The following is a 13,398-nucleotide window of genomic DNA, read 5'->3' on the forward strand; positions in this document are numbered from 1 at the left end:
CCAATCCCTAAAAGTGTCACCTTTTATTACAAAGCCCTAAGCACGTTTTACTGCACCTGACTGTCATTAAAAAATAGTTTAAAAGTTTGACATCTTGCATAAATTGGATTTTTTTTTTTTTTGCTGAAGACAAACTCTTCCCTATTGCCACATTCACTGATCTAGATGCTCACATAATTTACATCTATGGAAATATTGACCTTTTTAACTTATCATATTTAAATGTCATAAAACTCTAATCCATCTTTTCTCTCTAAAACAGTCAGCTTGTGTTATATTCTTACAATTAAATAGCTTCAAGGTTTTCACAGTAGGTTTACTCAGATGTATTTTTGAAATTGTAGAAATGTATCCTGCATATTAGTTTTTGTGACTTCTAATTTTTTTAGTTTTTTTTTTTTCCAGGCAGGAGAATAAATAATACCGTCTCTTATATCTTGAGATGTTTTTTCATATGCCACAGTGCAAGTTGGGTGTTGTTATTTATCCAATCATAAGACCTTACACTTTCATCCCAGCGCTTGTTTTAAAGGCTGTCTGCCGATAGTTCCCTTCACCCACTTTTGAGACATTTCCTGGTTTCGCTGGAAGACAGCAGTTTAAAGTGGACGTCAGTGCCTGACCACGGTCTGCCTTGCCTGTATGCTTGCCTCATCGTGTTTCAGAGGAAGAGGAGTGTTTGTGGGAAGCACTTCTCCTAAGCGCATGTTGCGACACATCCAGGAACATTTTAACTCTCTCACAAAGACTCCCGACCAACGCTCCGCGCTGCGCTCTTCTGGAAACTGTGGCGGTGGGTTATTATTCAACATATACAACACGGGACACCTACTTTTTTATATATATATAATGGAGTTAATCTGAAACACTGGAAACAATTTTCCCAAATCCAACTGTTCCCATTTTCGACTTTCACTTTTGTGCGCACTTTCAAAATTAGGCCTATGGCTTCTCTCCAGCTGCTTTTTCTTTTTGGATTCTTTGCGAGCGTCAAATCTGGTCTTGGTATGTATGTATGTATGTATGTAACAGCCGTTTGATGATAAATATTTACTAAAATGTTGTCAAAATCTAACTATAGCTTAACTGAATGTGTCGTGTAGAACTCAGCTGTACCTACGACTATGAAAAAGAGATGTTTTGCCAGCTGGCGGCCGAACAGTGCTCTCAATACACCCTAAACGTCACGGCTGCATATGAGTGAGTGTTTTGCTTTAGTTTTCTGGTTCATTTTACATGCTTATATATGAAATGTCTACAAATCTTTGTTTCTCTTTATAGTCAACACAGAAACAGCTGCTCTATGTGGCAGTGTGGCCATGAACAATGTTGCTGCTCACTGAATATTGAATTTGGACCTGGGAATTCTTGCACTGTAGAAGCCTTTAATGGAAGCGAAAAAGTGGATTCCAAGTGGATTGATAATACCCTGGAAATAAGTATGTAGAGGTTTTTAAAAGTTGAAAAGCTCTGCTATACACAGACTAGAAGCTAAGAAAGCTCACGCCTTTTCTCTGTCCTTACAGTAAAGCCCAAAGCTCCAACTATTGTCTCGGTGGAAAAAAAGGAGAGAAACTTTGTTGTCAAATGGAGGACAAACATGAAGCCCATATTTGATCCACTGATTTTTAAACTGACTGTCTCTAAAAAAGAAGACAAAGAAATAGTGGTAAGAGATTCCATAATGGGTCCTTTGTGTTTGGTTCTCTTTATGCACTATTGTTTTTTTTTGTTGACAAAAAATATCAACCGCAAACACTTTCTCTTTCATAACAGTTTTCTAAAGAGGTCAACGCAGCTAAAGACAATGAGCTGCAGAGGTATGAAATAAATGGGAAAGAATTGGAACCAAATACGGCATATGTTGTCCGAGTGCAGAGCAAAACAAATTTGAGTGGTATCTTCAGCAACACAAGTAACGAGATGGAGTTTGAAACCCGTAAGTCTTACTTTATGTTCAAAGTTTAAGTTTTCTCTCTGTGACAAAGTGGTTTAGTTTGTCCCTTATTCTTTCTTCTGAATCTTTGTAATTCTTAAATTTAAACATTAGTTTGCAACTTTGACTTTCACTTACTATCCCGGGTTTGTTTGTGTTATCATTTTGATGCAGTTTCCATCTACTTATGTTTAGGTTAAAGCTATTACTTCAGGATTATTGGATGAAATTGTATATTTTGTTTCAAAATATATTCATGGCATTTGTTTTCCTTTTTACTCACCATTGTTTAAGTATTTCCTACTAAACTGACTAAATGATGTCATCCATTACTTCTTCTTCTTCTTCTTCTTATGGATTTTTATTGGCGGTTGGCAAAAAACGTTAGGTGAGCATTACCGCCACCAACTGGTATGGAGTGTGGACTACATGGCAGAAAAAAAAAAAAAAAAAAAAAAATACTAAAATAAAACTATACCCTATTATACAACCTAATCTGTTTCAAAAATTCAAATATAACCCGATATCCTCTGCTTCCTGATTCCTTCTGCAATAAATCGACAATGTCAAGTTTCATTTTCATGTCACTAAGTTTCCTTATTAACCTGTTTCTCTGTATCGAATATTTACTACAATTTAAAATGACATGTTCCACAGTCTCATCTTCCCCACAGTCACATTTCCCTGTCTGATGTTTCCCTATCAAAAATAACGATCTATTCAATCCAGTGTGTCCTATTCTAAGTCGAGAAATAATAATCTCTTCTCTCCTGTTCCTTTCTGATCTTCTCATTGGTCCAATTCTCTTTTGTATTTTATAAAGCCACCTTCCTTTCTTTTCTTCATTCCATAATCATCCATTACTTTGCTGGGTTCTACCATTTAGAGGGTTTCCTTTGGAGTTATGCTTTGTTTGTTTTTCTTTAAAGTAACTTTTTGAGTTATCTTGTTTCACACTGTTTATTTTGCAGACTCTTTTTTTATGTAGATGAGTTTGTAAATTAGATTAAGTTTATTCTTGTTTCTCTGTTGAAACTTTTTTTTTTTTTTTTACCTGTTTAATTGAGGCTTGGTCCACTCAAGTGCAGGTGTGTTGCCACTTGATTATATAAGCCGAGGAAAATGTTTTGTCTGAGAGAAAAGGAATAAAAGACAACAGAGAAACTGGAACCAGTGGCTGAAGCTGTTTTTTTTTTTTTTTTGGTTCAGCTTATTAACCCTCGACCAAACTGCTTCACACTCTCCTTAAAGAAATATTTTAGATGGGACATTATACAATAAAAATAAACTTTTATTGTTTCTGAGTAAGAAAAAGAATAGTAAAAAAAAAATAGAAAGTAAATGGCAGTTTCTAATGCAAATCTGCTCTCACAAACCTTTAAATCAACTCATCAGATTATCATTTCTGAAAAAGAGAATTATTAAATGTATCATTCTGTACTTCCAGCTGTTGTTCCTCTTACCATAATAAAGATATTTTTAAATACTATGATACCAAAACATTAGATTCAAATCAAACATTAAAAGTTATTTTTTGTTTTTTTAGCCCAGTGAAATTAATTTGACCAAGAAAGCTTCAGAAGCATCCCTTCATGTTAGTATTTGCAGATATCTGATGTAATAAAGAACAGCAATGTGTTAGGAGAATAGTGCTAATGCTTTGTTTTTTTTTACTTTGACATAGAGTATATTTGAACTATAAAGCATTGTTTTGATGAGATCGGATTCATACCCCCCCCCACACACAAAACAGACCACTGAGACGTTAACATTGGCCTGTATGTCTCAGCTGGTGTATTTGCAGGATTTCTAACTCTGACTTTTCATTTGTCACTTCACAGCTGCTTCCTTTCAAATGTTGTACCTTGGAATTCTAATTGCCCTCAGTGTACTTGGCATCATTTTGTTTGTCTCTGCTTACACCTGCTTTGTAAGGTAAGCCTTGAAGCCTTAATGACAAATTTGTCTTGTGGCTGTATTGACTTAGACTTAGACAGACTTTATCATCATATTGTACACACAGACTGTATACAAAAAGAAATGTCGTTCAGTACAGCTCTCAAGACATTTTCATTTTTTAAAGTGCAGCCGTGGTAAAAATGGACTCACAGGCTTTTCTTTCCTCAGTATCCTAACTTTTGTGCTTTGTCCACACTTATTCATCATTTTTTTAGGATGAAAAGGAAATGGTGGGATAGTTTTTCAGACCCAAAAAAACTTCTTATGCCAGCCATGATGCCACAGGTGAGATTCAATTTTGTGCTTTTTTATTTCAGCTAATTTGACCGAAAGCATTGAGAGTGACACATATAGCCAGAGTATGGCTAAAATGCAGAACTGGTCATGGGCATTTGAGGTGTGTTGGCCCCCCTCCCTGAGGGGGTGCTAGCACTTTTCAGGTGAGGTGCATTTTAAGGAAGAAAATAAACTAAAAAAAAAAGTATTTTATCATATTTCTCTACATATGATTTTTTTTTTTTATTATCTATGTTTTACTACCTTTCTTTATTTTTATTACCTTTGCTTTGTATTTGTTCATACCCCCGGTGGATAATGTTATCTATAATTACTCTGTATTCTCAGGAGTATAGTCATTTGGTTTCCTTCTAACAAAGAAGGAAAAAAGCCTTTTATATAGCCAGCTAAGCTAGGCTATGGCAAGCCCACATCTAAATAGGTGTGAGAATGCAGTGTTTCTGTGTTAAAATGATCAAAAAACAAAGGGGGAATATGGACTGACGTATCACCGATGTTATACGTAAAAGAGATCCCTGCAGATATGTGTTGCCATAACTTTGCTCTTTGCAACCTGATATCAATGAAGAAAATAGGACTTAAAGCCAATTTATGCTTTTGACGCATAGCCTCTGCAACCGTCAAATCTGTCTCTGTACCGTCATCGCGCACTTGAAAAAAATCCTGACTACGCGCCGGACGGTCGGAAACCCACGCAGATCTGGGAGACAAAAAGCAGCTTTGATTGGTACTTGGTATGCCTTTCCGGCGGTCTGCGTGGTCGTCCCTCTCGATTCGGTGCCGGGGTGCGCCATTTTTAAAAACTGAGGAACAACTACAATGGACAATTACGACGAAAGGTTGTTCGGTCTTTTTGCCAACTCTATTAACAGAACCTGTTCCTCTTCCATGTCGAGCAACTCAAGATCCATCTCCGTGACCATGATATCTTGCAGCAAGCCATTGTTGTTTTGGAAGATAAACGCTCCCGCTGGCGCCGCTAAAGTTCTCGTGACCATCTGCCGAAGTATGATTGGAGTTCCTTTAGCAATCCTAATAGTACATTGTATTTAATAGTGTATTCAGAGCAACATTACACCAATAACAACAAGCTTAAAAACAACACACTAAAAGCTATGACCAGCAGCCAATTACAGAGAATAGGTCCCTTTTAACAGATGGGAAGTGAGTTTAGTGTTAAACAAAGGAAGGATGTCGAGGGTGAAGCAGACTTCTCGGAATTACAATTTACGTATCTTCTTTGTCTACTGTGGCTGTTTTGTTTTATATTCTGTCTTTTCATGCATTGTTTCCTGTTGCTGTCTTTCTCTCTCCTATAGTTTTTATCCTGTGTTCCTTTTACACCTTCCTTTCTGTCTCTGTGTCCATTGCATATGATTTTACTCCCTAAATAATATATAATTAATTTCATTTAAAAAAGTTTCATATACAAGTACCAAGCAGAATCTTATGGCAACAGTCATAATGGCCTGCGTGTGAAAGCAAATCTGTTAGGCTATCATCTAGCTCTGGGACATTTATTCCCAGTGCCATATTAGCAAAACAAGCCAAAAGAAGAGATGAAAGTGATGAGGCTATCGATAAGAATATACACAGAGTGCAGGCAAAAGGAGGGATGAAGATGATTGTTATTATGCAGATGAAAACAGAATGGGCAATGTTACTGATGTGAGAGGTGAAAGGGTAGAGCCCTATTGGAATGAAACCCAGAAAGGGAGAATCTGAAACCTTTCAGTAAAACAGATTTGGTTCTACAAGTGTGATCTCAGCTCAATGATAATCTTAATGAAGTTAGAGATAAACCATGATTTTATTTCAGGTAAGCGTTACGTTAGGGAGAATGGTGGAAGTTTTGAATTTGGCTCACAAGAACTATAGAGCTGGGTGTCATCAACATAATGATGAAAACAATGTTAAATGTACAAGAAGACACTGAAAAGGGCTAAGGGCAGACTATACTTCTGCAACCATACACAAAAATTTTCGCTTGGGTCTGGTCGTGAACCAGTTTTGCTGGTATGCCTCTACACCGTGGGTCTGAAATTTCTAGGGATGCACACCAGTTTACCGCCAAAGCTCAAGGGGAGCCTATTCGAGAACTCGCGAGAACTTCGGCAGCGTCAGCGGGAGTGTTTGTCTTCCAAAACAACAATGGCACGTCTGCAAGATATCACGGTCACGGAGATGGATCTAGAGTTGCTCTAAATCAAAGAGGAACAGCTTCTGTTAGTGGAGTTGGCAAAAAGACCGAACAACCTTTCGTTGTAGTTGTCCATTGTAGTTGTTCCTGAGTTTTTAAAAATAGCGCGCCCCGGCACCGAATCGAGAAGGACGACCACGCAGACAGCCGGAAAGGCATACCAAGGACCAATCACAGCTGCTTTTTGTCTGTAAACATCCGCTTGAGATCTGCGCGGGTTTGCGACTGTCCGACGTGTAGTTAGGAATTTTTTCGAAGTGCGCGACGACGGTAAAGAGAGAGATTTGACGGTTGCAGAGGCTATGCGTCAGAAGCATAAATTGGCTTTAAGTCCTATTTTCTTCATATCAGGTTTAAAAGAGCAAAGTTATGGCAACATATCTGCAGGCATGCACTTTTACGTATAACATCGGTGATACGTCAGTCCATATTCCCCCTTTGTTTTTTGATCATTTTACACAAACACTGCATTCTCACACGTATTTAGATATGGGCTAGCACAGAGACAGATTTGATGGTTCCAGAGTTTATGCGTCAGAAGCATAAATTGGCCTTTAGAATATGGGCCCCAGGACAGAGGGGCTTACCGGCTGTGATGGAGAATTGATGTAAGGCAAATTAGAAAGATGGCAGAAATTATCATAGTTGTTTGGATCTAGGCTGGATGTGTTCTGTTTAGAAGAGGATAGGAACAATTCTAGTAGTAAGTAATGAAGTCAATGATAGCTGTTATGAAGGGATTGAGAGCTTGATGACAGGTAGTGTTGCACCAATACTGATACCAGTATCGTGTGGGGCCCTGCACTAAAATGGTGGCATTAGAATCTGGCAAGTACCAACAAATAAGGCACCGATAACATTTTGAGAGCCAAAAGTTTATTCAACTAGTGTCAACCATTCCAGGTAGGCAATACAAATTTCTACTGGATTCACATTGTATTAGTCTTTTTCCTGCTTCACAAAGGTAGGCAGCAGCTTGACAAAGCCATGATGGCAATTATTTTACATCCAAGTAGTATACAGTTCTTCATATATACACACACACATCAATTTCAAACAGATGTTATCAGTATGGCATCTGTATCGGCCAATACTGCTCAGCCAGGTATTGTTTCGGGGCCAAAAAATGGCATTGGTGCAACACTCATGGCAGGACTTGACTGGGCAGCTGGGGTGGATATAGAAAAGAAGTAGAAGACTTAGATTTAATATGTGATGTCAGAAATGTAATAGATGCTTGGAAAGTGAAAACTGGAAATGGTTGACTAAGTGGGAGGATTTCACGGTTTTACATTACGATTTGTGCTTTTCATTGCAAATTTTTTTAGATCACCTCATAACCTCAAAGGAGACCATCTTTATGTCTGTAGTGTTCATCTGGAGATATTTTAATATATATTTTAATGGAGCCTGATTTTCCCTTACTGTAAGGTCAGTCCACAGTTGATTGGCAGTAAGCAGCACAATTTGAAGGAGGGAGAAGGTGCGTTCCTCTATTCTCCATACATTAGGACTTTAAAGTGTGTGACATTACTTTGTAGTTTAAGAACAAAAACATATTAAAACCTTGGTAAACACTGATACTCGGTTCCCCTTAAAGTTGTGTTTCTCTAACAACTTTGCACCATCCTGACTGGAAAACATGTGAATGGTTGTTATAAGCTTGGTCATGTTCCTGGTGTAGTGTGGTGTTCTTAGCTTGCAGCTTGTGCTAAACATGCCCCACCCCCTGCCCGGAGCCAGCCAGAATGAGGGGAAAATCACATAATATAAAAGTTGCAGACGCTGTAAAGGATAGCTTATTTTCTGCACGGAATGTCTGTGCATCAAGCATGAGAACTTTAGTCAGCAGTTTCTGATTTAATAAATTGTTTACGTTTCAGGTTCTAAAACCTTCACCTATCACCCCCTCAAATATCTGGATTGATACGCCAAAACCAAACGACGACGATCAGACGTAAATACTGCTACTATGGTAATCATTTTTTTTTTGTGTGAGATTATGTTGGTGAGTAACCCTTTCTTCATGTTTAGGCTAAAAATGCTCCAGAACCAGAGAGAAGACGCCAGTATGGATTCTAACAGCTGTGGAATCAGCCCAGGCTCTTCAGATCCTTGTTATGGTCAGGCTGAACCTCCTGATCCCAAGGCTATCATTAATTATGCTCTGTGGAAAGCTTTAAACGGCTGCCTGCCAAAGAACCTTGGCTCGCCTTTCCCAAATTTGGAGCTTCCTGTTTCCCAGGATCAAAACATGCCAAATATAGTTTCAAGAGAAACAAGTGCTGCCTCATCAGGAATTGTCAATCGGAGCTATTTTATGTCTCTTCCCAGCCCCCCAAATCAGACTGTGGATGACGGCTCTGGAGTCAGTTTCCCGGACGACTCCAGGTATTCGTGTAAAAGTGAGACAGTGAACAATCCTGACCATCAGGCACTTGCTTTTTTACTTCTGGCACAGAAAGATACTTCACCTGCTGGGCGAGTAGACCAATCACATCAGCCATGCAAAGTAGATTCTAGTAGATCTATATATGACAGCGCCAGAGCCAAATTTCTAGTTGACCCTGGATATTCAATTAAAAGAAACACTGTTTGCAGTCCTGACCAACAGGTACGTGCTTGTCCCCTTCCTGCTATGAAAGATATCTTTTCTCCTGCGCGAGTAGTGCTGTCATATCAGCAATGCAATCTAGATCCTAAGAGATCTTCTTCTACAGAGGCCAACAGTGCATCCTCCAGCTCCAGCAGTACCACCACAGGGTGTGGGTTTGATTTCAGATTTGAGAGAAGTGATGAAGGGTCCATCAACTCTGAATTTAACAGTGAGATGTTTGTGCCTTCAGGGTCAGATTGCAGCATTAAAATTGCGGATGGCTACAAGCCATTTTCAAACAAGGTGGAAGAGTCCGATGTGATCATTTCAAACAAGGTAGAAGAGTCCGATGTGATCATTTCAAACAAGATGGAAGAGTCTGTGTTCATTTCAAACATGGTGGAAGAGTCCGATGTGATCATTTCAGAAAAGCAAAGCAGTGATCCTCTATGCGAGAACAAGAATCTAAATGAGGGAGTCTACAACATCCCTCAAACCAGCTTGATCCCAGGTTTGAATCAGTGGTTTGGTCCCAGTGGGTTTCCACAGACCCCACAGAAACTACATTTACCCATGATGCCTAATCACTCATCTGCCCCAGTACTGATTGATAGTGGATATAAATGCGTGTAGTTCACCAACTCTCTGGTTTTCAGGGAATATACTTTAGGGTGTGGAAGCTTCAGCAAAGCTGTCAGTTTGTAGTGCTGCTCCACCTAATGGTTAGAGCAGGAAATACTAGTAATGTTATTTTTTATTTTTTTTTTTTACCGCATATCAGATATTTTTTTCTTTGTTAAGTTGTATCATCAGGGATTTGATTCCTTGACATCAATGGACCTTGGAGGAGATTCAAATAAGAAAAAATTTGGAAACTGCAATAAATATTTTTTTAATTTATTACTGTGTTCAAATATTTTTTAAAAGAGGCTTTATTTGTACAAAGTGTAAATGTTTTTGCTTCTACATGTGAGTATACAGGTCTGCATTATAGTGTTTCTGTAAAAAAAAAAAATTTAATGCGTGACGAAAGCAGAGGAATGTCATGTTTCTGCTAGATGACATGTTCTATCTTAATTTTGTTCACCAAATAAACTTCACCATGTGTTTAGCACTGTACAAATGCTTGAATCAATCATTACGGAGTCCTTTAAAAAAGAAAAACACAACTTAAATAGATTTATGTGACAAAAACATACTGTTGTAACATAAAACCTGGTCTGTTTAGTGTTTGGAAATTACTTCCTCATTGCTCTTCTCTGGAGCTAGGGTTCGTTTCTACAGAAGTGTGCGTCACAGTTATCCAGTATGTTTGCTTTCACAAATAGCGAGGCAAAGATCTGCAACGATAAGGGATTACGGACTACTGGCCAAATGAAGCCAAGATTCTCGTTATGATGCAGCAAGTCCTTTAAATAATAATGATTTTAAATCAGTTAAAAATATATTTTGAAAATGATTCATTTATTTCATGTGCACTGGCTTGGTAATAAATGTTTCTATTAACAAGGAAGGTTTCTTTGTGTGTTAAGTTCTTAAATACGAACGCTTTTGAAAAAATGCTAATAAATCTACATCGTATGGCAAGGCTCTAATAGTATTTTATTTCTATCTAGTACTTTTAAGTGCTCAAGCAGTAGACATACAGATTGAAAAGAACAATGAAGTTTGTAAACACATACCTCTGTTTTTTTATATTTGTCATATACAGTATGACAAATATGAAGAGTTAAGAGTTAAATGTGTCACCAACTCTAAGGGCCTCTGAAAAGAAAACAATCCAGAGCTTTAGTTCCAAATAACTAAACTTCTAATTATTCAACCTTTTGTAGGTGCAGCAAATGACTATTGCCTTCATGATCTAGGGAAAACAGTACCTAGTAACTAGGTATGGGTGGAAAGAAGAAAGATGAGTTAAACTTTACACAATAACCATTTATTAATGGTAAAGGGACCAATTATTAATGATTAGCAGATAGCTTATTAATGTTTGATTCATTTATAAACTGCATCAAAACCTTTTATAACAGCTAAATTGATCATTTATTAAGGTATTAAGCCCACTGATGTTAGGACAAGTCCAACATAACGGTATGTCCTTCCATTAGGAAAAATCATTCAGAGATTTGATTATGTTTCCCATCATCTGTTTGCTGATGATATCCAGCTTTACTTCTCTTTTAAGTACTAAGAGATGCAGAAGTGAAGCTCTCTGCTGAATTTCCTTGCGCACGTTTAACAATGCCTTTGGTGAAAATTCCCTGCAAATAAACTCCAATAAATTCCAGGTATCCACCAGTATATGGTGACTTGAGTTTGTCTGCCAAACCAAGCCTTAGAAACCTAGGTGTTATTTTTAACAAAACATTGTACCTAGAGTACCACTCACAACTGCTGACAAGGAACTGTTTTTACCAACTGAGGAAAATCTCTAAACTTAAAAAAAATTGTGTCCAGAGATGATCTTGAAATGATTATCCACATCTTTGTGTCTTCCTGTTTAGACTACTGTTACAGTCTATTCTTATGTCTAAACAAAAAGGAGTTATCTCATCTTCAGCAGGTTTAGAACTCTGCGGTGATGTTACTGACTAGTACAAACAGAAGGGCTCATATTAGGCCGATTCTAAGAGATCTTCATTGGCTCCCAGTCTCTTTTCGGTTCCAGTTTAAAATCCTGGTGCTAACTTTTAACGGTCAGGCTCCCTCCTACATTAGAGACTTGTTGTGTCCTTATACCCGCTCTCGCAGGCTGAGGTCTCAGGACCAGAACCTGCTCATGGTCCCTTGTACTCGTCACAGGAGCAGGGGAGATCGCTCCATTCAGACGGTCGCACCAGTGTTCTGGAAACATCTTCCACTTTCCTTGCGCTTACTTGATTCTGTTGATCTTTTTAAGAGTGAACTGAAAACCTATTTTTTAAAGAAAATATTTGAATTCTAGTAGATTAATGGCTGTTTTATGACCATGTTTTGTGACTGTAAATGTATTTTTATTTGTATTGTAATTTTGTGAAGCACTTTGGGACCTTTATGTCTGTGAAAGGTGCTATATAAATAAACATTACTTACTTACTTATAACTAATTTAGATAAAAAAATAAAGGCAAGGCTCAGGTCTTAGGTCTACAGATGTTAGAGTTAAGGCTAAACTAACATGGCAGGGCAATATGATCTATTTACCTTTTGTTAATGGTCTTTAGAGGATGTTTAAAAAAAAGATAAAAAAAATGAGTAAACTATCTGTTCAACATTAATACATTTTCTCTTTTCCATTTATAAATAATGGGTATTGTAAAGTATTGCCGAAAAATCTTAAAATTAATTTAAAACTATTGATAGAGCTACACGTCCTTTCTCTCAGTGTTAAAATCATGACAACAGTATTGCAATGGAACTCTAAGGTATACCAGCTATACAGAGAATTTAATAGTTTAGACTGGAAGTTTTTATTTTAAGTCAGTTTTACAAAACAAATATTGAAGTTTGTTGATAGTGCAAAGTTTATAATTTGCTGTTTTTCAAACATTTTTGATGTTTCAGTCCAGAACTTAGGTCACTGTCAAAAGTGGCTCCAAGGTTCTGACCACCGCATACTTTGATCCTAAAATTTAACCTCAGTTTTTCATATTTTCCCAATAAAGGAATCTCATTTTTAAAATTAATCAAATTCAGTCACATCCATGATGTAAGAGATCTGCAAACATCTGATAGAGATAAGTCTAATTTTATATAATCTACACAATGGTAAAAACTAATGGTACATCTTTATTTTCCTATACATATTCCAAAGAAAAAATGTTTCAAAAAAAAAATTTAAGGGTTGGGGACGGAAGCTTTGGGGAATTAATAAAATTTCTTGGAAAAAACAAGGCAATGTCTTTAGGCTAAGAATAGTTTCATGCCATTTAATAGATTTAGAAAGGCCCACTTAGCTTGTTCTACAGGACCTCAAGGTCTCTCCTAAAGAAAGCGACACTTAATGGACAGGATATTCATTATCTCTATTGCGGAGGTCTTCAACAGGGGGTCCGCGACCCCTAGGGGTTCCACGGAGGTACTGCATGGGGTCACGAAAGTGTTTTTTTTTTTTTTTTTTTTTTTATGTTCTCCACTGCAATTTTTTTCCACTAATTGAAATGTCTTTAAATCCACATTAATATGAATTCAACACACTGAAGTAAACAGATAAATGGAGGCAGAAGATGTCTTTCAGTCATCAATGCACACATTCAGCGACACACAGGAGCTCTTTCAACCTGGGCACCATTTCATTCACAACACCTGTCCCATCAACCAGGAATCAGAGTCTGATTTACTTGAATAATCCCAGGGCGTTATAATTTTAGTTACATTACTCTATGTGTAATAGAGTGACTATAGGACCAGTTTGATAAAACACAATTTCATA

General features: G+C 37.5%; 1 pseudogene; it reads left to right on the forward strand.

Moving 5' to 3' along the window:
* The first annotated feature begins 611 nt into the window (after positions 1-611).
* LOC119794625 lies at positions 612-9,905 on the forward strand (annotated as a pseudogene).
* The last annotated feature ends 3,493 nt before the right edge of the window (positions 9,906-13,398 follow it).

This window comes from Cyprinodon tularosa, unplaced genomic scaffold (genome assembly GCF_016077235.1).
Source record: "Cyprinodon tularosa strain WSP-4 unplaced genomic scaffold, ASM1607723v1 ctg485, whole genome shotgun sequence".
NCBI classification, from domain to species: domain Eukaryota; kingdom Metazoa; phylum Chordata; class Actinopteri; order Cyprinodontiformes; family Cyprinodontidae; genus Cyprinodon; species Cyprinodon tularosa.